Source organism: Macaca fascicularis, chromosome 5, assembly GCF_037993035.2.
Source record: "Macaca fascicularis isolate 582-1 chromosome 5, T2T-MFA8v1.1".
Lineage (NCBI taxonomy): Eukaryota > Metazoa > Chordata > Mammalia > Primates > Cercopithecidae > Macaca > Macaca fascicularis.
In genome coordinates this window covers 78,677,216-78,701,155 of record NC_088379.1, presented here as the reverse complement: position 1 = coordinate 78,701,155, position 23,940 = coordinate 78,677,216, and positions in this window count along the sequence as shown.

The following is a 23,940-nucleotide window of genomic DNA, read 5'->3' as shown; positions in this document are numbered from 1 at the left end:
CAAACTCCTCACCTTGTGATCCGCCTGCGTCGGCCTCCCAAAGTGCTGGGCTTACAGGCATGAGCCACCACATCTGGCCCAGAATCATTCCATATTTCTTACAACTGTATGTGAATCTACAATGATCTCAAAATAAAAAGTTCAGTTAAAAATGTTTTTAAGTAAATAAATAAAGAGAATTGAAGAAAAACAAAAGAAGTTATCACAGATTAAATATAGTTCCTGCTAACTATACTATATGGTTCCTACTCTATTTTCAAACTACTTAAACTTTTTTCTTCAGGATAACACTACAAAGCACAGTAAAAGGAAGACTTTGGAAGACAGTTTCAGACTAATTGGTTAATTGTAACATGAAGAAAGTTGAAAGTTATAGTAGGATAGGATATAGACAAAGGTGAGAAAAAATATTCCACAAAGTCAGTGGAAGGGGGGACACCTCACTTCGCTGGTTACATTTGGCCAGTGAGCCTACAAGGCCTGTGAGGGATAGTTATCACAGACAAAAAAACCAGAAAACAAATATTTTCAATTAAGAGATTAAAAAGGAGACAGAACAGAGAAACCAAATTTCAGATTGGCATGTGATTTTCAGAGTCTTTTCTATTCTTGGCCTTTACACTTTGTTGAAGATTATGATTTTGTGATTTGAACACCTCAGTTAATTCTCAAGATTATGGCAGACAAAAGTAACTGGCTCCAACTTCAGAAAACTTGTTGCTTTCAAATAAATATTTAAAATTTTTTACAGTCAGCCTGGGAGAAAAAAATAGTGTTGGTCTACGTGATGGTTAATACTGTGTGTAAACTTGTTTGGATTGAATGATGCAAAGTATTGATCCTGGATGTGTCTGTGAGGGTGTTGCCAAAGGAGATTAACATTTGAGTCAGTGGGCTGGGAAAGGCAGACCCACCTTTAATCCAGGTGGGCACCATCTAATCAGCTGCCAGTGCAGCTAGATTATAAAGCAGACAGAAAAATGTAAAAAGACTAGACTGGCCTAGCCTCCCAGCTTACATCTTTCTCTCACCCTGGATGCTTGCTGCCCGTGAACATTGGACTCCAAGTTCTTCAATTTTGGGACTGGGACTGCTCCTTGCCCGTCAGCTTGCAGGTGGCCTATTGTGGGACCTTGTGATCATGTGAATTAATACTTAATAAATTCCCCTTTATATACAGATCTATCCTATTAGTTCTGTCCCTCTAGAGAACCCTGACTAATACAGTCTGTTTTATAAAAAAGTCACCAACTCTTTCCCAGTAATTTCATTTCAAATGTGAGACATCTGAAAAAGTGTAGCTTAAACAGCTTATAAATCCTTCGTCACAAAGAAAGGCAACTAATTTATTTATTTGTGAGTTTTGGTAGTTTAACATGATTTCCCTTAGGCCATTGGTCCAGTATTCTTTCACATCACAATTCACGTAGTGGGATTTTCTCTGGGAATCCAAACAAAAACTGTTAACAACAGCATCTACAAATTGCTTCCAACAAACTTCATGAAAAATTATTACTTAAAAAAAGCAAATATTTTCCTTAAAAGCAACAAAAATGTTCCCTGTCATAAAGAATACTGTTAAGAACTCAGCCATAGTAGGAAGACAAGATAAATGGAAAAAGGAAAAGAATATTGAGTGACATTATTTTGAGTTTATAGAGATGAGACAGCCTAGCATACAACAGTTTAATTCCTAACCTTAATGTAATCTCTGAATAAAGCAAATAATTTTAATCAATCTTTGTTTGCTTTAGGCTTCGTCAGAATTGTATTTCTGTTTCATTTTATGATGTTCAACGAGTTTGATTTTTCTATTTCAAATGAATTTAGAAATAAATACCTGAGTCTTAGTCTTAAAATAATTGTTCTATAAATGCTATCTATGATATTTTATGTGTTTTTAATACCTTACTTCATTTGTCATATATGTGGATCAGTTTAGATTTCTTACATGAATAAAGCATTATCAATGAGGAGAAATTTCTTTTCATGTGGTAGTACCAGATAAACCTGAAAGACTCTGTTGGCCTGATTCATGGTCATTGATTATAACTGATACTAAAGAACCCGGAGTTCCATGTCCCTTCACACATTTTAAAATAAATAGAGACTAACGAACTGGTGAAGAAAATGGAATCCACTTGGCCTTCTGCCGTGCATGCCTATTGTATGAGTAAAAAGAAAAGTCAGCCATGATTCAGGTAATTTTTTAAATGTCATTTTCTCAGTGTTATTTGGGACTGTATGTAACAAAAAATCTAGTGAAAAACATATAAAAAGTACAAATATTCTTGTCTCCCACATACAAGAAGTCCAAAGATAAGCAGTTTAAAGCTGGTGTGGAAGTACCACAGATATCAGAGATCCTAATTTCTTACAACTTTCTGCTCCACTGTCCCTTGCACATGACTTTCATGGCTGTATTAATCAGAGATCTCCAGAGAAACTGAATGTGTGTCACACACAGTAGGCAAAGAGGGTGGGGGAGAGGACAGACTGATTTATTTTGAGAAATTGGCTCACATGATTCCAAAAGCTGGTAAGTTCAAAATCTGCAGGGTAAGCCAGTGGGCTGTAGACCAAGGGAAGAGCTGACATTGCAGCTTAAGTCCAAAGGCAGACTGCTGGCAGAATTCTCTCTTCCTCAAGGAACGTTCCTCAAGGAACGTCTTTTTTCTCACAAGAATTTCAACTGGTTAGATAAGGCCAAATCATAACCAAAGCAGACTGTAGGTGGTAATCTGCTTTACTCAAAGTCTACTAATTAAAATGTTAATCTCATCTTTTAAAAATACCTTCACAGCAACATCTAGACTAGTGTTTAACCAAATATTTGGGTAATGTGACTTAGCCAAGTTGACACATAAAATTGACTATCACAATGGCCTAATACACCAATATAGCTGCTGAAAACTCGGCCATAATGCCTATTTCAAGAATCAGGAAGAAGGTAGTGGGCAAAGATAAAGGGTGTATGACAGTGTCTATTTCTCTCCTGAGGAATTTTCCTGAAAATCCTAATTGACAACTTCTGCTTACATCTCAGTGGACACTTCTTATTGTCAAATAGCCTGAAAATTGCAATATTTTAGTTAGCTAAACTAACTGTCTGCCAAAGTAACTAATCCTCATAAACCAAGCCCCAGAGAAAATCTTTATATTTATCCTGCTTGGGGTCCATAGCACTTTTTGTAGATGTGGCTTCATATATTTCCATCAGTTTCAGAATTCTTGGTCATTATTTAAATGTTGTTTTGCATTATTCTTTCTTTCCTCTCCTAATCTAATCACACACATTAGATCTTTTTATTATGTCCCTGTGTCTCTTATATTCTCTTTTATATTTTCCATACTTTCCTCTCAATGCTTCTGTTTGGATATTTTCTTTTGATCTATCTTCCATTTCCTTAATCTTATCTTTGGCTCTGTCTAATGTGCTCTTAAATCATCTATGGAGTTCTTCACTTTGATAATTGTAAAATTTAGTTGTAAAACTACTATTTAAGACTGGTGCCCAAGACGGCCAAATAGGAACAGCTCCAGCCTCTAGCTCCCAGTGTGAGTGACACAGAAGATGGGTGATTTCTGCATTTTCAACTGAGGTACCGGGTTCATCTCACTGGGGAGTGCCGGACAATCGGTGCTGGTCAGCTGGTGCAGCCCGATCAGTGAGAGCTGAAGCAGGGCAAGGCATCGCCTCACCTGGGAAGCGCAAGGGGGAAGGGAATCCCATATCCTAGCCAAGGGAAACTGAGACAAACAATACCTGGAAAATTGGGTAACTCCCACCCTAATACTGCACTTTACCAAGGGTCTTAGCAAATGGCATACTAGGGGATTATACCCCACAGCTGGCCCGGAAGGTCCCACACCCATGGAGCCTCCCTTATTGCTAGCACAGCAGTCGGAGATCTAACTGCAAGGTGGCAGCGAGGCTGGGGGAGGGGCGCCCACCATTGCTGAGGCTTAAGTGGGTAAACAAAGCTGCCAGGAAGCTCGAACTGGGTGGAGCTCACTGCAGCTCAAGGAGGTAGGCCTGCCTCTGTAGACTCCTCCTCTGGGGACAGGGCATAGCTAAACAAAAAGCAGCAGAAACCTCGGCAGAGAAAAGTGCCCCTGTCTGATAGCTTTGAAGAGAGCAGTGGATCTCCCAGCAGGGAGGTTGAGATCTGAGAACAGACAGACTGCCTGCTCAAGTGGGTCCCTGAACTCTGAGTAGCCTAACTGGGAGACATCCCCCACTAGGTGCAGACCTACACCTCACACCTCACACGGCAGGGTACACCCTTAAGACAAAGCTTCCAGAGCAAGAATCAGACAACAACACTCGCTGTGCAGCAATATTCTATCTTCTGCAGCCTCCACTGCTGATACCCAGGTAAACAGGGTCTGGAGTGGACCTCAAGCAAATTCCAACAGACCTACAGCTGAGGGTCCTGACTGTTAGAAAGAAAACTAACAGAAAGGACACCCACACCAAAACCCTATCTGTACATCACCATCATCAAAGACCAAAGGCAGATAAAATCACAAAGATGGGGAAAAAGCAGTGCAGAAAAGCTGGAAATTCAAAATTCAGAGCACATCTCCCCCTCCAAAGGAACACAGCTCATCACCAGCAATGGAACAAAGTTGAACGGAGAATGACTTTGATGAGTTGAGAGAAGAAGACTTCAGTCGATCAAACTTAGAGCTAAAGGAGGAACTACATAACCAGCGCAAAGAAACTAAAAACCTTGAAAAAAGAATGGATGAATGGATAACTAGAATAATCAATGCAGAGAAGACTTTAAAAGAACTGATAGAGATAAAAATCATAACACGAGAACTATGTGACAATTGCACAAACTTCAGTAACCAACTCAATCAACTGGAAGAAAGAGTATCAGTGATTGAAGATCAAATGAACGAAATGAAGCAAAAAGAGAATCGTGAAGAAAAAAGAGTAAAAAGAAATGAACAAAGCCTCCAAGAAGTATGGGATTATGTGAAAAGACCAAATCTACATCTGATTGGTGTGCCTGAAAGTGATGGAGAAAATGGAACCAAGTTGGAAAACACTCTGCAGGATATCATCCAGGAGAACTTCCCCAACCTAGTAAGGCAGGCCAACATTCAAATTCAGGAAATACAGAGAATGCCACAAAGATACTCCTGGAGAACAGCAACTCCAAGATATATAATTGTCAGATTCACCAAAGTTGAAATGAAGGAAAAAAATGTTAAGGGCAGCCAGAGAGAAAGGTCGGGTTACACACAAAGGGAAGCCCATCAGACTAACAGCAGATCTCTTGGCAGAAACTCTCCAAGCTAGAAGAGAGTGGGGGCCAATATTCAACATTCTTAAAGAAAAGAATTTTCAACCCAGAACTTCATATGCAGCCAAACTAAGCTTCGTAAGTGAAGGAGAAATAAAATCCTTTACAGACAAGCAAATGCTGAGAGATTTTGTCACCACCAGGCCTGCCCTACAAGAGCTCCTGAAGGAAGCACTAAACGTGGAAAGGAACAACAGGTACCAGCCATTGCAAAAACATGTCAAAATGTAAAGTCCATCGATGCTAGGAAGAAACTGTATCAATTAGTGAGCAAAATAACCAGCTAATATCATAAAGACAGGATGAAGTTCACACATAACAATATTAACCTTAAATGTAAATGGACTAAATGGTCCAATTAAAAGACACAGACTGGCAAATTGGATAAAGAGTCAAGACCCATCAGTTTGCTGTATTCAGGAGACCCACCTCACATGCAGAGACACACATAGGCTCAAAATAAAGGGATGGAGGAAGAGCTACCAAGCAAATGGAAAGCAAAAAAAAGCAGGGGCTGCAATCCCAGTCTCTGATAAAAGAGACTTTAAACCAACAAAGATCAAAAGAGACAAAGAAGGCCATTACATAATGGTAAAGGGATCAATTAATCAGGAAGAGCTAACTATACTAAATATATATGCACCCAATACAGGAGCACCCAGATTCATAAAGCAAGTCCTTAGAGACTTACAAAGAGACTTAGACTCCCACATAATAATAATGGGAGACTTTAACACCCCACTGTCAATATTAGATCCCCAAGACAGAAAGTTAACAAGGATATCCAGGAATTGAACTCAGCTCTGCACCAAGCGGATCTAATAGACATCTACAGAACTGTCCACCCCAAATCAACAGAATATACATTCTTGTCAGCACCACTTTGCACTTATTCCAAAATTGGCCACGTTGTTGGAAGTAAAGCACTCCTCAGGAAATGTAAAAGAACAGAAATTTTAAAACTACTATTTAGCTTTCTTTCATAGTGTTCAGTTCTCTGCTCAAATTATCCACCTTGCCATGTAATCTCTTGAACATTAGTCTGTATCTATTTGTTTTTACTTGAGTTTTGATCACTGGTTTTGTTTGCTGGTATGTCTGGTACATTTTTATCACATACCATAAATTGAGGATAAAAAGCTATGGAAATTACTTGAGGCTCTGCATAATGCTGTAGTCCTTCCGAGATGATTTACTTTTGCTTCTGGCAAGTATTGAGTAAACAGATCACCTTAATCCAATCAACAGTGGAGCTGGCATGAAAAAAAGACTTTTTTTTGGTAAGGGCTGTCTACATGTGTTTCATCTTTGCTCCTAAAATGCAGTATTTTGCAGATCCCAAATGAAAGTCCTTGCAAGATATTTTCCAGAATCCCTCCTTCTTGGTAGACCCTAAATTCCAATATGTTCATTCAGCTATATAATATTAATAAAAACTAAACTTAGATTTTAAACCTCTCAGACACCCTTTTCTATTCAACTTTTTCATATTTTATTCTCCATTTGTCAATCACCCAATGCCTCTAGAGAGAAAATGGCAACAACGATTCGGTTCATTTTTGTGCTTCTCATTTCTCCAGGATTTCAGCCCTGCAACCACTCTCTGCTTTGATAACTCACAGATGCCTTCAAAGACATATTTTTTAAGTTTATCCATCATTTCTTGTTGTTGTCAGTTGAAGAATTAACACATGACTCAGCATAACCAAAAGTGTCTTGACTGATGATTTTTGAAGAATTGTCCTAGCTTGAATTATAATCTCTCATAATCTTCGCTTGTCAAATCAGCCTACTGATTGCCAGATCTTCACTTCATTGTGTGTTACTTGAATAGCTGTCCCTGATGCTGTAAGGTGCTTAGGACATTCAGACTTCTTTTAAGTTAATAGAGAACAAAAGATATTACCTATACACTGTTGTTACAGCACATTAACCCACCTAAATTCACTTTCAAGTAAATAATTTTATCTTGATTTTGAAATTTTGTTTTGCTTTGTATCTGATAACTCTATTTTGTTCCAGAAACAGAGATACTTACATGTTAGCAATGTGTGGAATATAAAACAGCTTGATACGTCCAAAATAATACTTGGATTGCTTTCTTTATTTAAGAGTTCCTCTCCTGTGCAAGGCATATGTGCTTCGGGTTGTAAGAGATACAAAGATTATCAAAACATAGACTTCCAGATCTGAAAGAAACTTAGAGACAATCTAACTAGATTCACTCATTTTATGGAAGAAATATTTGCTCCAAAACAAGAATTTTGGCTTCTTAACTGCTACTCAATGCTCTTTTCATGATGTAGTGCTAGTGTTGGTTCCAAGAAAAAAGATTCTTGATGGGCAGTTTCAAGATGGCCAAATAGGAATAGCTACAGTCTATAGTTCCCAGCGTGAGCAACACAGAAGATGGGTGATTTCTGCATTTCCAACTGAGGTACTAGGTTCACTGGGGCTTGTCAGACAGTGAATGCAGCCCACAGAGTGTGAGCAGAAGCAGGGCAGGGCATCACCTCACCCGGGAAGCACAGGGATCAGGGAATTCCCTTTCCTAGCCAAGGGAAGCTGTGACAGATGGTACCTGGAAAATTGGGACACTCCCACCCTAACACTGTGCTTTTCCAACCATCTTAGCAAACGGCACACTAGGAGATTATATCCTGTGCCTGGCTCAGAGGGTCCTATGCTCATGGAGCCTCGCTCACTGCTAGCACAGCAGTCTGAGATTGAACTGCAAGGTGGCAGCAAGGCGGGAGTAGGGGCATCCGCCATTGCTGAGGCTTGAATAGGTAAACAAAGTGGCCTGGAAGCTCGAACTGGGTGGAGCCCATGCAGTTCAAGGAGGCCTGCCTGCCTCTATAGACTCCACTTCTGGGGGAAGGGCATAGCTGAACAAAAGGCAGCAGAAACTTCTGCAGACTGAAACGTCCCTGTCTGACAGCTTTGAGTAGTGGTTCTCCCAGCATGGAGTTTGAGATCTGAGAATGGACAGACTGCCTCCTCAAGCGGGTCCCTGACCCCCAAGTAGCCTAACTGGGAGACACCTCCCAGTAGGGGCTGACTGACACCTCATACAGCTGGGTGCCACTCTGAGATGAAGCTTCCAGAGGAAGAATCAGGCAGCAACATTTTCAGTTCTGCAATATTTGCTGTTCCGCAGCCTCCACTGGTGATACCCACACAAACAGGTCTGGAGTGGACCTCCAGCAAACTCCAACAGACCTGCAGCTGAGGGTCCTGACTGTTAGAAGGAAAACTAACAAACAGAAAGGACATCCACACCAAAACCCCATCTGTACATCACCATTATCAAAGACCAAAGGTAGACAAAACCACAAAGATGGGGAGAAACCAGAACAGAAAGCTAATAATTCTAAAAATCAGAGTGCCTTTTCTCCTCCAAAGGAATGCAGTGCCACACCAGTAACAGGACAAAGCTGGATGCAGAACGACTTTGACGAGTTGAGAGAAAAAAGCTTCAAAAGATCAGTAAAAACAAACTTCTTCGAGCTAAAGGAGGATGTTCGAACCCATCACAAAGAAGCTAAAAACCTTGAAAAAGATTAGATGAATGGCCAACTAGAATAAACAGCATAGAAAAGATGTTAAATGACCTGATGGAGCTGAAAACCATGGTACAAGAACTACATGATCCATACACAAGCCTCAGTAGCTGATTTGATCAACTGAAGAAAGGGTATCAGTGATTGAAGATCAAATTAATGAAATGAAGTGAGAAGAGAAGTTTAGAGAAAAAAGAGTATAAAGGAATGAACAAAGTCTCCAAGAAATATGGGACTATGTGAAAAAACCCAATCTATGTCTGCTTGGTGTACCTGAAAGTGAGGGGAGAATGCAACCAACTTGGAAAACACTCTTCAGGATATTATCCAGGAAAACTTCCCCAACCTAGCAAGACGGGCCAACATTTCAAATTCAGGAAGTACAGAGAATGCCACAAAGATTCTCCTCAAGAAGAGCAACTCCAAGACACATAACTGTCAGATTCACCAAATTGAAATGAAAGAAAAATGTTAAGGGCAGCCAGAGAGAAAAGTCAGGTTACCCACAAAGGGAAGCCCATCGGATTAATAGTGGATCTCTTGGCAGAAACTCTATAACTCAGAAGAGAGTGAGGGCCAATATTCAACATTCTTATTAAAAGAATTTTCAACCCCAAATCTCATATCCAGCCAAACTAAGGTTAATAAGTGAAGGAGAAATAAAATCCTTTACAGACAAGCAAATGCTGAGAGATTTTGTCACCACCAGACCTGCCTTACAAGAGCTCCTGAAGGAAGGACTAAACATGGAAAGGAACAACAGGTACCAGCCACTGCAAAAACATGCCAAATTGTAAAGACCATCAATGCTAGGAAGAAACTGCATCAACTAATGAGCAAAATAACCAGGTAACATCATAATGACAGGATCAAATTTATACATAACAATATTAACCTTAAATGTAAATGTGCTAAATGCTCCAATTAAAAGACACAGACTGGCAAATTGGATAAAGAGTCAAGACCCATCAGTCTGCTGTATTCAAGAGACAAAGAAGGCCGTTACATAATGGTAAAGGGATCAATTCACCATATATCTAAATATATATGGACCCAATACAGGAGCACCCAGATTCATAAACCAAGTCCTTAGAGACCTACAAAGAGACTTAGACTCCCACACAATAATAATGGGAGATTTTAACACTCCACTGTCAATATTAAACAGATCAATGAGACAGAAGGTTAACAAGGATATCCAGGAATTGAACTCAGCTCTGGGCCCCTAATAGACATCTACAGAACTCTGCATCCCAAATCAACAGAATATACATTCTTCTCAGCACCACATCACACTTATTCCAAAATTGACCACATAGTTGGAAGTAAAGCACTCCTCAGCAAATGTAAAAGAATAGAAATTATAACAAACTGTCTCTCAAACCACAGTGCAATCAAATTAGAACTCAGGACTAAGAAACTCACCCAAAACCGCTCAACTACATGGAAACTGAACAACCTGTTCTTGAATGACTATAAGGTACATAATGAAATGAAGGCGGAAATAAAGATGTTCTTTGAAACCAGTGAGAACAAAGACACAACATACCAGAATCTCTGGGACACATTTAAAGCAGAGACAAATGGGACACATTTGTCACTACCAGGCCTGCATTTAAAGCAGTGTGTAGAGGGACATTTATAGCACTAAATGCCCACAAGAGAAAGCAGAAAAGACACCCTAACTGTACAATTAAAAGAACTAGAGAAGCAAGAGCAAACACATTCAAAAGCTGGCAGAAGGCAACAAATAACTAAGATCAGAGCAGAACTGAAGGGGATAAAGACACAAAAAAACCTTGAAAAATCAATGAATTCAGGAGCTGATTTTCTGAAAAGATCAACAAAATTGATAAACCACTAGCAAGACTAATAAAGAAGAAAATAGAGAAGAATCAAATAGACACAAAAAATGATAAAGGGGATAGCACCACTGATCCCATAGAAATACAAACTACCATCAGAGAATACTATAAACACCTCTACACAAATAAACTAGAAAATCTAGAAGAAATGGATAAATTCCTGGTCACATACACCACCCAAGACTAACCCAGGAAGAAGTTGAATCCCTGAATAGAACAATAACAGGCTCTGAAATTGAGGCAATAATTAATAGCCTACCAACCTAAAAAAAAGTCCAGGAGCAGATGGATTCACAGCCAAATCCTACCAGAGGTACAAAGAGGAGCTGATACCATTCCTTCTGAAACTATTCCAATCAATAGAAAAAGAGGGAATCCTCCCTAACTCATTTTATGAGGCCAGCATCATCCTGATACCAAAGCCTGGCAGAGACATAACAAAAAAAGAGAATTTTAGACCAATATCCCCGATGAACATTGATGCAAAAATCTTCAACAAAATACTGGCAAACCAAATCCAGCAGTACGTTAAAAAGCTTATCCACCATGATCAAGTTGACTTCATTCCTGGGTTGCAAGACTGGTTCAACATATGCAAATCAATAAACGTAACCCATCATATAAACAGAATCAAAGACAAAAACCACATGATTATCTCAGTAGATGTAGAAAAGGCCTTTGACAAAACTCAACAGCCCTTCATGCTAAAAACTCTCAATAAACTAGTTACTGATGGGACATATCTCAAAATGATAAGAGCTATTTATGGCAAACCCACAGGCAAGATCATACTAAATGGGCAAGAACTGGAAGCATTCCCTTTGAAAACTGGCACAAGACAGGGATGCCCTCTGTCACCACTCCTATTCAACATAATGTTAGAAGTTCTGGCCAGGGCAATCAGGCAGAAGAAATAAATAAAGGGTATTCAATTAAGAAATGAGGAAGGCAAATTGTCCCTGTTTGCAGTTGACATGATTGTATGTTAGAAAACCCTGTCGTCTCAGCCCAAAATCTCCTTAAGCTGATAAGCAACTTCAGCAAAGTCTCAGGATACAAAATCAATGTGCAAAAATCACAAGCATTCCTATACACCAATAACAGACAAACAGAGAGCCAAATCATGAGTGAATTCCCATTCACAATTGCTACAAAGAGAATAAAATACCTAGGAATCCAACTTACGAGAGATGTGAAGGGCCTCTTCAAGGAGAGCTACAAACCACTGCTCAACAAAATAAAGAGGACACAAACAAATGGAAGAACATTCCATGCTCATGGATAGGAAGAATCAATATCGTGAAAATGGCCATACTGCCCAAGGTAATTATAGATTCAATGCCATCCCCTTCAAGCTACCAATGACTTTCTTCCACTTTAAAGTTCATATGGAACCAAAAGAGAGCCCGCATTGACCAGACAATCCTAAGCCAAAAGAACAAAGCTGGAGGCATCACGCTACCTGACTTCAAACTATACTACAAGGTTACAGTAACCAAAACAGCATGGTACTGGTACCAAAACAGGTATATAGACCAATGGAACAGAACAGAGCCCTCAGAAATAATACCACACATCTACAACCATCTGGTCTTTGACAAACCTGACAAAAACAAGTAACAGGGAAAGGATTCCCTATTTAATAAATGGTGCTGGGCATCCCATTACTGGGTATATACCCAAAGGATTATAAATCATGATGCTATAAAGACATATGCACATGTATGTTATTGCAGCACTATTCACAATAGCAAAGACTTGGAACCAACCCAAATGTCCATCAATGATAGACTGGATTTAAAAATGTGGCACATACACACCATGGAATACTATGCAGCCATAAAAACGGATGAGTTATTGTCCTTTGCAGGGACATGGATGAAGCTGGAAGCCATCATTCTCAGCAATATATCGCAAGGACAAAAAACCAAACACTGCATGTTCTCACTCATAGGTGGGAATTGAACAATGAGAACACTTGGACACAGGAAGGGGAACATCACATACTGGGGCCTGTCGTGGGGTGGGGGGAGGGAGGAGGGATAGCATTAGGAGATATACCTAATGTAAAAGACTAGTTAATGGATGCAGCACACCAACATGGCACATGTATACATATGTAACAAACTTGCATGTTGTGTACATGTACCCTAGAACTTAAAGTATTAAAAAAAAAAACTCCTATAAGTTAAAATGTTTTCAACTGATGTAAGCAAACTATATGAAAATTACAATTTTTGGCCTCTTCAGTCAATCATTATTCTCTTATTTTTGTCTTAAATAATAAATGTTGGCTGGAATTTTTATTAAAAAGTTAGATAAATAAGTAAATAAATAAACAGTGCTGGGAAAACTGGATATCTATATGTAGAAAGCTGAAACTGGATCCCTTCCTTATACCTTATACAAAAATTAATTCAAGATGGATTAAAGACTTAAATGTTAGACCTAAAACCATAAAAACCCTGGAAGAAAACCTAGCCAATACCATTCAGGACATAGGCATGGGCAAGGACTTCATGACTAAAACACCAAAAGCAATGGCAACAAAAGCCAAAATAGACAAATGGGATCTAATTCAACTAAAGAGCTTCTGCACAGCAAAAAAAATTACCATCAGAGTGAACAGGTAACCTACAGAATGGGAGAAAACTTTCATAATCCACCCATCTGACAAAAGGCTAGTATCCAGAATCTACAAAGAACTTAAACAGATTTAGAAGAAAAAGATCAAACAACCCCATCAAAAAGTGGGCAAAGGATATGAACAGACATTTCTCAAAATAAGACATTCATGCAGACACAGGAAAAAATGCTCATCATCACTGGCCATCAGAGAAATGCAAATCAAAACCACAATGAGGCACTATCTCACAGCAGTTAGAATGGCGATCATTAAAAAGTCAGGAAACAGCAGGTACTGGAGAGGACGTGGAGAAATAGGAACACTTTTACACTGTTGGTGGGATTGTAAACTAGTTCCACCATTGTGGAAGACAGTGTGGCGATTCCTCCAGGATCTAGAACTAGAAATACCATTTGACCCAGCCATCCCATTACTGCATATATACCCAAAGGATTATTAATCATACTACTATAAAGATACATGTACATGTATGTTTTTTGAGGCACTATTCACAATAGCAAAGACTTGGAACCAACCCAAATGTCCATCAATGATAGACTGGATTAAGAAAATGTGGCACATATACACCATGGAATACTATGCAGCCATAAAAAAGATGAGTTCTTGTCCTTTGCAGGGACACGGATGAAGCTGGAAACCATCATTCTGAGCAAACTATTGCAAGGACAGAAAACCAAACATCACATGTTCTCACTCATAGGTGGGAATTGAGCAATGAGAACACTTGGACACAGGGTGGGGAACGTCCCACACCGGGGCCTGTGGTGGGATGGGAAGAGGGAGGAGGGATAGCATTAGGAGACATACTTTATGTAAATGACAAGTTAATGGGTGCAGCACACCAACACGGCACATGTATACAAATGTAACAAACCTGCACATTACGCACATGTACCCTAGAACTTAAAGTATAGTGAAAATAAAAATTTAAACATTTAAAAAAAAAAAAAAGATCTTTATCTTATCTCTCTGCTGTCTTCCACTATGGACCCAAAGTTTTGAAAGACTTTATAAAATAAAGTGTACTTGTGAATGATGGTTTATGTGATCCTAACATAAGAAAAGGATAATTTTTCTACCAGGCTTTTAAAAATAATTAACATAACTCAAAAGAGGACACATTATTATATTCAAGAAATTAGGGGTATTAGAAATTATCCCTCCTCACCAGAAGTTTACAATCTCTTCATAGAAAAACATAAATGAATGATCATACTCTAAGGTAGTATATGTTATATTAGGTATATGATATATGATACACGTAAACCATATGTAGTCTTTTGACACATTCATGTATGTGATATATATTATTAAGATAGTCCTGTACATCTGCCTCCCCCGATAAATTAGGAGCTCTTCATGAGCAAAAATTATAGCTTTTCATCATTAGTCTGCTTGGTGTTTACAATATTAACAAACCGTTAAATGAATGAGATCCTTTCAATCTACGTAACTGGTCAAGATAATAAATGCATCAGGAATTCCCAAAGGATAGGCAGTTTGGGACTGAGATCACTGAGTAAACATGAAGATGCAGGTTGAAGTAGACTTCTATTAAAATTTGAGCTAAAGTGGATAAGGTTCAGATCAACTACAGTATGGGGTGGGATATTGTATTAGTTTCCTGTGGTTGCTATAAGAAACTACCACACATTTATCAGCTTAAGAAAACAGAAATTTATTATCTTATACCTCTGGAGGTCAGAAACTGAAATCAATCTCATGGTCCTAAAATCAATGCGTTGGTAGAGCTGTGCTCTTTTTGGAGGCTCCCAGAGAGAATTCATTTCTTTGTCTTTTCCATCTTCTCAAGACTGCCTGAATTTCTTGGTTTATGACCCCTTCCTTCATCTTCAAAGTGCATTACTCCAACTACTGCTACTGTCATCACATCTCCTTTTCCTGCCTTTGAGCCACAGATTTCCCTCTCATAAGGACCCTTGTGATTATACTGGGCCTATCCACATAATACAGAATAATCTCCCCATCTCAAGGTCCTTCACTCAATCACATCTGCAACGTTCCTTTTCCCATATTAGATAACATATACACACGTTCTGGGGATTAGATGTAGGCATATCAGGAGGGCCGTTATTCTGCTTACCACGAATGTTTCAAGCAAAGGTCTCATGCAGTGATCCTTAAAGTGCAGTCCCTGGACCAACTGAATCTGCATAACTTGGTCATTCCTTAGAAATGGAAATTCTCAGACCTCATCCCATATCTACTGAATCAGAAGCTGTGGTGAGGCCCAGCAATCTGCATTGTAACAAGCCCTCCAGGTGATTCTGATACACACTAAAGTTTGAGAATCACTGCCCTACAGTTTGGGAAAATGACAGAGCAAGGTCAGAGGTCTGTGAGTCTATAGATTTCACAGGGACAGAGAGTTTCGAAGAGCATCAGAACACAGAACACAGAGAATATGCAGCGTCAGAGCATGGAGAGTCTGGAATCTCAGGTTAAGGGTCACATCACAGTTAAATGTCTGGCTCTAAATGTGAATTTGGTAATCTTCTTACACATTTCACAAAATCAATGCTTAACTGAAAATCCTCACTGATTTTATGAGGCATAAAATTAATCTGTTCAAATTCACAAATTTAACAGATTGACCTAGAAAAATAATTTCTGTTACTTTTAAAATTGTAAATCAAAAATTTATTATAAGGATTTCCAAATTAAAGACATGATCTTTTACATACTCAAAGTATTCATTAATATTTTAATTTCTAAAAGTCTTCCTCAAAATAGCTACAGCAATAGCTGTAATTCATCTGCAATTTTACTATTTTCATTTTTTTCATCTAACAAGCAGCACAGTAAGGAATTCTTAACTGTTATCTCTAGAAGGCGAGGCATTATGAAGAAAAGAATTGCAGGTGACTTCCCATGAGAGTTGATTTAGAGCAGAGGACAATTGCCTTTCCAAGGCAGAAAAGTGGGGCCATTTAGAATTGTGCTCTCCTAGAGGCAAACAGGAAACAGGAAGCTCTCTGTCAGCCATTCTTACCCTGCCCCCAGGGCAGGAAAGGCAGGAGGATGAGCCATATCAGTTACTTTGACCCAGTCTAGGAAATAAGATGGCTTATTCAGCCTGTAGACCTGGGCTGATGTGGGGGGGCACAGACAGCATCCACAGCCCACCGTAACTCTCCCTGACAACCAGATAACATCCAGTCAGCTTAACACTGAACACTGAGGAAATGAAAAGGAATGTATACCCAAAACACATTAATTAACTTTTAAACAAAAGGGAGATAACAGTTTTGTCAGGAAGCGGTAAACAAGCAGAGGACAAGCTACCTTCCATCTCTAAGAGACTTTTATTGGGTCCAAAACTCCTCTGGGCGAACATCACCCTAAGCTGCCATAGCACTCAACTACAATAACTCAAAATGGACATAAACAGTCAGATGAATTACAGCAACCCCCAGCAAATTTAAGCAGATAAGAGCTAACCTATGCCCCTATACATACCATTGTACCTAGCCTCCTGAATTTGATAGAAGACTGTAATCACAGCTTGGAAATTTGCATTAGCATTTCTTCACAAAATTAACAATACTCCAGAGTAAATCTGAGTTTGTAAAAGAAGATTCAAGTGCAGAATATGCCAAAATATATAAATGTATAAATATCATCACAATTAAACATTTTGAAACTTCTCTTCAGGGCACTGAAAAAGATCTACATAGGATCTACATCAAACAGACATAGTATAAGGGCTCTATGCTGTAAGATTATATTTGTAAAACAAAATGAACCAGAATTGAAGTCATGTATGAAGTGCTGTTAGTTAATGTAAACGCTGGTTCTGACTGCTGCCAAGTCAAGCCAACTGATCATGTGATTTAAGAAGGCTCCATATGTGTTCTTCCTTCAACCTTCTCTAATAGCAACATCAGCAACCCAGTCACCCAAAGAAGAACACGTAGAGCCATTGTCTTCATCCTCAACCTTTCCTCTACCCCACCCTCCACACACACACACACACACACAGTTTCAATCACTTGAGACTCTTACTCATTCTACCTCTGAAAAGCCCTTACTTCTGTCTCTCTCCATTCCCACTGTCCTACTTTTGGCCCCAAACAACTCTTTAGACTACCTCTTGACTCATGTCCAAATCCTCCAAATCTTGACCAGATGGCTCAAACCCCTTCAGCACATTAGGTCAGATGTCCCTCGTGTATGTATCTCATTCTCCCAGAAAAAAATCTATGGTTACCTCATCAGAGTTACTGTATCACTATTTTATTTTACTTATTTTTTTAGAGATGGGGTCTTGCTATATTGCCTAGTCTGGAGCACAGTGGCTATTCATAGACTCAATCCCACTACTGATGAACAGAAGAGTTTTGACCTGCTCTATTTCTGACCTGGGCCGGTTCACCTCTCCTTAGGCAACCTGGTGGTCCCCCGCTCCCCAGAGGTCACCATATCAATGCTGAACTTAGTGTGGACACCCAATCAGCATAGTGCACTACATCCCAGAACTCCTGGACTCAAGCCATCCTCCCACCTCAGCCTCCCAAGTAGCTGGGACTATATCATTGAGCCAGTTTATTTCATTTTTAATGTAATCATTGTATACAATTATTTTATGAAAATATGCCTTACATATTGTAAAAGTACAAATCTTAAGTGCTAGAGCTTGATTAATTTTCACATGTGCACACCTGTAACCACCACCCAGATCAAGATATCAAACACTCTCAGCATCTCACCAGACTTGCAATGAATACTTGGGCACCTAAAGGTAACCACTATTATAACTTCCATCACGATAGATTAATTTTCCTGTTTTTAGGCTTTATATAAATGGAATTGTACAGTATGTGCTCTTTTGTGTAGTATTCCATTTGATGAATATGTCACAATTTATTTTTCTATTCTCCTGTGAATAGACATTTGCGTTGTTCCCATTTGAAGATTATTATGAATAAAGCTGCTATGCACATTCCCGTAAATCTCTTTTTTGTGAACATGTGCACTGAGTTCTGTTGGGGATATGTCCAGAAGAGGAACTGCTGGGTCACAGGACTGATGTATGTTTTATGTTAGCACATACTGCTAAACGTTTTCCAAAGTGGTTTTACCACTTTCTAAGTATCTGAATCATTCTAATAGTTATGCTTTTTTATTTATTTATTTTTTTTTTGAGATGATACCGCGTTCTTTCGCCTAGGCTGGAATACAGTGGCACCATCATAGCTCACCGCAGCTGTGAACTACTGGGCTCAAATCATCCTCCTGCCTCAGCCTTCTGATTAGCTGGGACTACAGGTGCATGCAGCCATGCCTGGCTTCTTTTTTTTTTTGGAAACATGGGGTTCTCACTATAATTCCCAGGCTGGTCCCGAACTCCTGGTGTCAAGCAATTCTCCCACCGTGGTCTCCCAATGTGCTAGAATTACAGGCATGAGTCTACGCACGCACGCAGTCAGTTTTACTTTTTTATTGTTCATTTTTGTATGTGCCCATTCCACAACCACACTTGAGCTCCTGAAACACAGGTCCCTATGTTGTCTTACCCCACACACCCAATATATGGATTATAATTACAATTAAATGTTGATATTACATACAAGTAAAAGAGTAAATGCATTCATAAAGCATGGTGGGACAGGGGCTTAGGAATGTCATGTTCACTCAAAGGAAAATCTATCACCTCTCTTCTGGACCAAGTCCAGGGATGACACATGCTTACTCCAGCCCTGCCAACACTTCAGTAGTCATCCAAAGTGTGGTGGAATATTCATATCAGCTGTCTATATTCCCCAGTCCCCACTGAGTTGCTCAAAAACCCAGTTAGGTCTATCTGCCCAGTGTTCCTGGGTTTTAAACTTGCTAATATGTATTTAGTCAATCATTAAACTGCTGGAAAATTTAGCAAGCCAGAAAACCTTCAAAGTTATACTCTTTTTTTTTTCTGTAATTTTGTGCAGCTTCATTTTGAAATGTGCTAAGGAAACTGCACTCGTTAACTATCCCATTCAGCCTTCTAAGGTGGAATCAATTAGTGCCAGTCATCCACGTCAACCCAGAGATAGACACCATCTCCCAGAGAAACACCCTAAAGATGCGTGTCCCTTGATCTGTTTGCGCAGATGGTGGGGATTAGTTACACAAATACGGGGAGAGAAGATAGGATTACGGAGGAAGTCCTCCAAAGTCCTCCAGCTCTCCCTGAAAGTGAATTTCTTGTCCTTCCTGTTTTTGCTTCTGAGTACTAAATTTTTCACTGCTCTTATATTTCTGCAAGCGCCACGGCATGAACTACTTTCTACTCCTTTTGCAGGGACTATTTTCTGTTTTTTAATGTCGCTTTTAATAAAACACAGGCTCCAGACAGTTTCAGCAAGTACATCCAACAGAAGCCCTCTCTGCAACCCTGAAACCATAACCCTCCCTGGGCTGGAAGTAAAATAAAACTCCCAGAGATAAAGTTTCATAAAAACTGTGTGGAAAAGAAAATATATATTGCTATTATTTTCTTTTACCCAAGAGGTAAAATTAAATTAAAATGTCCTTTTGGTTTTAAATAAGGGTTTCTTTTTAATTGAGAAAAGTTCCATGCTTCCAAGTTACTTGCTATTGCTACCCTCCTCAACAAGAGAGGTCTTATGGGGAAAATTCTGATCTGGCAGCAGGCAGTCATTCTGTGAAGCAGGGGCACCTCAGCCTTCCATTTTAAGAGATGCTTCTAAAATGAGTCCAACAAATAAATGTTTCTGAACAACTTAAGGCTTTTCGCCAGCCTGTACCTCCGGTCTCCTCTCAAAATCAGTTAGTGAAATTACTGCTGTTGGAATTCATTGAAACCTGGCAAATATTGTTACTCACCTGGGCCAGGGTCAAGTTACCATTGGCAGGGCAGGATGCACAGCGTAATAATCTGGCTGCTTCATTAGGAAAACCTTCGGCAGTTTAAATGGTTATTTGTCCTGTGACATTTTTACAGGTTTTACAAATGTCCTCCTCAATCTCCCCTGCCAAGTCACTATGCCACTCACCCCTCAGGCTTGCCAGTGGAGATGGCATGTAATCTCTAGCTGAAATACTCCTTTTTATTTAAATATCAAGAAATGGTGGCAAAGGAAATATAGATATTTGTAGAGAGGATATATTATCATTTAAAACAGTATATGCAATTCATAGCTGTCTAAATGTTTGCTACACCTTATGGTTCAAGGAAACTTGCCCTCCTGAATGTCTCTTGTCTTAGATCTTGCATCCTCCACCTCTTCCTTTTGACCCTACCTGTATCTTTTCCTCTTCCTCCTTCCCCTCAACACACATTCCACCCTTTCCTGCCAATGGAATGCTAGTCCCCGGGTGCCACGACACCACATCTAACTGATACTACTGAACTGCACAACCTCAGGATATATACCACCATGGCTCCATTTGCTCAAACTAACCCAACACTAAGCTTGTGAGTACAAGGCTGTACCAAGTGCATAGCACCTTTGCAGTTCTTCACATCTTCCTTCCAGGCCCATGGTACACGGGAATAGCAGAGTTCACACTGTCATCAGCCATGGAACAATTACGATTTAACTGGGCACCATGTTTTTAAAAATAAATTTGACGTAGGAAGGTTAAAATAACAATAACAACATTAATAATAAGGCTAATAATAATAAATTATACACAATCCTACCCCACTAATAGTAACTTTATTTTGCACACTTAATTTTACATAATTGTATACATAGCATACACATGTTAATTTTACTTTCTGCCTTTTTCACTTAACACTATCTTAAACATTTTTCCATGTTTCCAGTCTGAATGTTATTTTTATGATTGCCAAATGTTTTCACCAAAAGTTGTCAACTGCATATCTTATCAATTCTAAGACTACATTACTAACTTGCATAGCTTAAGATATACAATTATTAAACCTCTATAAAATGTGAAAACAGTTTCAGCCCTAGCAAAGGTGCACCATTAAACCCTGTGAGCCCACACTTTTTTTAAAAATGAAGAAATTAAGGCTTAAAGGCCTACAGTGTCAGCTGCAATAAGTGGATGGATTCAAATAGCCAGGCTACTTCTAGAATAGAACCCGGCCAGGGTGTATATTTAAGCCTGTGTGCTCTATACAATCCACTACACATGGGATGACATTGAAATTAAAGTGTCTGCAGATCTAGAACATGGTGGTAGGGTGCTTAGCATCCCAGCTACAACGGTAGGAGCAGGGTTGTGGTTGTATTGGACACAGATGAAGATGCATTGAAAATGTTTAATAGGAATGTGGAAGAGTTTGACTTAGTAAATGTTGTCATGGTTTACTGTGATACGTGCTCACAATTTAAGAGAATGTCCAAGTCATTAGATACAGTAATCATGAATTCTCACTTTGGGACCAAAAATAATAAAGTTGTATTCAAAGATATAACTTCTCTGAAGACTGCTTTGGAAATGGCAAGGACAGTCGTATATATTTTGCACAAATCCTCAACTAAAAAACACGCTCAACAGTAAGTTGCAGAATAGAAAACCGAGATAGATGTTATTACAGAGTTGAGATATGACCTGCCGGCATCATGCAACTGTCATAAAAAGAGATCAGTGGATGTTGAAGTGAACTAATTCAGTTTTCTTTTCCTACAAAGACAAAGCAGCTTAAAACACAATTTACATGAATTTTTAAAATTGTTTATTTTAAAAGCTGTGAAAACAATAAAAGTAAATATATCAAAATATTAACAAGTGGTTGCTGTGGAAGATGGAACACTGGGTGATATTATTTCTTCCTGTTTTTGTACTTCTTAAATTTTCTATAATGAGCATGTACTTTTTATTTTAAAACTTTATTTAATAATAAGAATAATAGCTCCATTTATCAACTATTTACTGTGTAGCAGAAACCCTTCTTTTTTTTTTAAATTTATTTATTATTATTATACTTTAAGTTGTAGGGTACATGTGCATAACGTGCAGGTTTGTTACATATGTTTACTTGTGCCATGTTGGTGTGCTGCACCCATCAACTTGTCATTTACATCAGGTATAACTCCCAATGCAATCCCTCCCCCCTCCCCCCTCCCCATGATAGGCCCCTGTGTGTGATGTTCCCCTTCCTGAGTCCAAGTGATCTCATTGTTCAGTTCCCACCTATGAGTGAGAACATGCGGTGTTTGGTTTTCTGTTCTTGTCATAGTTTGCTAAGAATGATGGTTTCCAGCTGCATCCATGTCCCTACAAAGGACACAAACTCATCCTTTTTGATGGCGCATAGTATTCCATGGTGTATATGTGTCACATTTTCTTAATCCAATCTGTCACTGATGGACATTTGGGTTGATTCCAAGTCTTTGCTATTGTGAATAGTGCTGCAATAAACATACGTGTGCATGTGTCTTTATAGCAGCATAATTTATAATCCTTTGGGTATATACCCAGTAATGGGATGGCTGGGTCTTATGGTACTTCTAGTTCTAGATCCTTGAGGAATCGCCATACTGTTTTCCATAATGGTTGAACTAGTTTACAATCCCATCAACAGTGTAAAAGTGTTCCTATTTCTCCACATCCTCTCCAGCACCTGTTGTTTCCTGACTTTTTCATGATCGCCATTCTAACTGGTGTGAGATGGTATCTCATTGTGGTTTTGATTAGCATTTCTCTGATGGCCAGTGATGATGAGCATTTTTTCATGTGTCTGTTGGCTGTATGAATGTCTTCTTTTGAGAAATGTCTGTTCATATCATTTGCCCACTTTTTGATGGGGTTGTTTGTTTTTTTCTTGTAAATTTGTTTGAGTTCTTTGTAGGTTCTGGATATTAGCCCTTTGTCAGATGAGTAGATTGCAAAAATTTTCTCCCATTCTGTAGGTTGCCTGTTCACTCTGATGGTAGTTTCTTTTGCTGTGCAGAAGCTCTTTAGTTTAATGAGATCCCATTTGTCAATTTTGGCTTTTGCTGCCATTGCTTTTGGTGTTTTAGACATGAAGTCTTTGCCCATGCCTATGTCCTGAATGGTACTACCTATGTTTTCCTCTAGGATTTTTATGGTATTAGGTCTAACATTTAAGTCTCTAATCCATCTTGAATTAATTTTTGTATAAGGTGTAAGGAAAGGATCCAGTTTCAGCTTTCTACTTATGGCTAGCCAATTTTCCCAGTACCATTTATTAAATAGGGAATCCTTTCCCCATTTCTTGTTTCTCTCAGGTTTGTCAAAGATCAGATGGCTGTAGATGTGTGGTATTATTTCTGAGGACTCTGTTCTGTTCCATTGGTCTATATCTCTGTTTTGGTACCAGTACCATGCTGTTTTGGTTACTGTAGCCTTGTAGTATAGTTTGAAGTCAGGTAGCGTGATGCCTCCAGCTTTGTTCTTTTGACTTAGGATTGTCTTGGAGATGCAGGCTCTTTTTTGGTTCCATATGAACTTTAAAGCAGTTTTTTCCAATTATGTGAAGAAACTCATTGGTAGCTTGATGGGGATGGCATTGAATCTATAAATTACCTTGGGCAGTATGGCCATTTTCACGATATTGATTCTTCCTATCCATGAGCATGGTATGT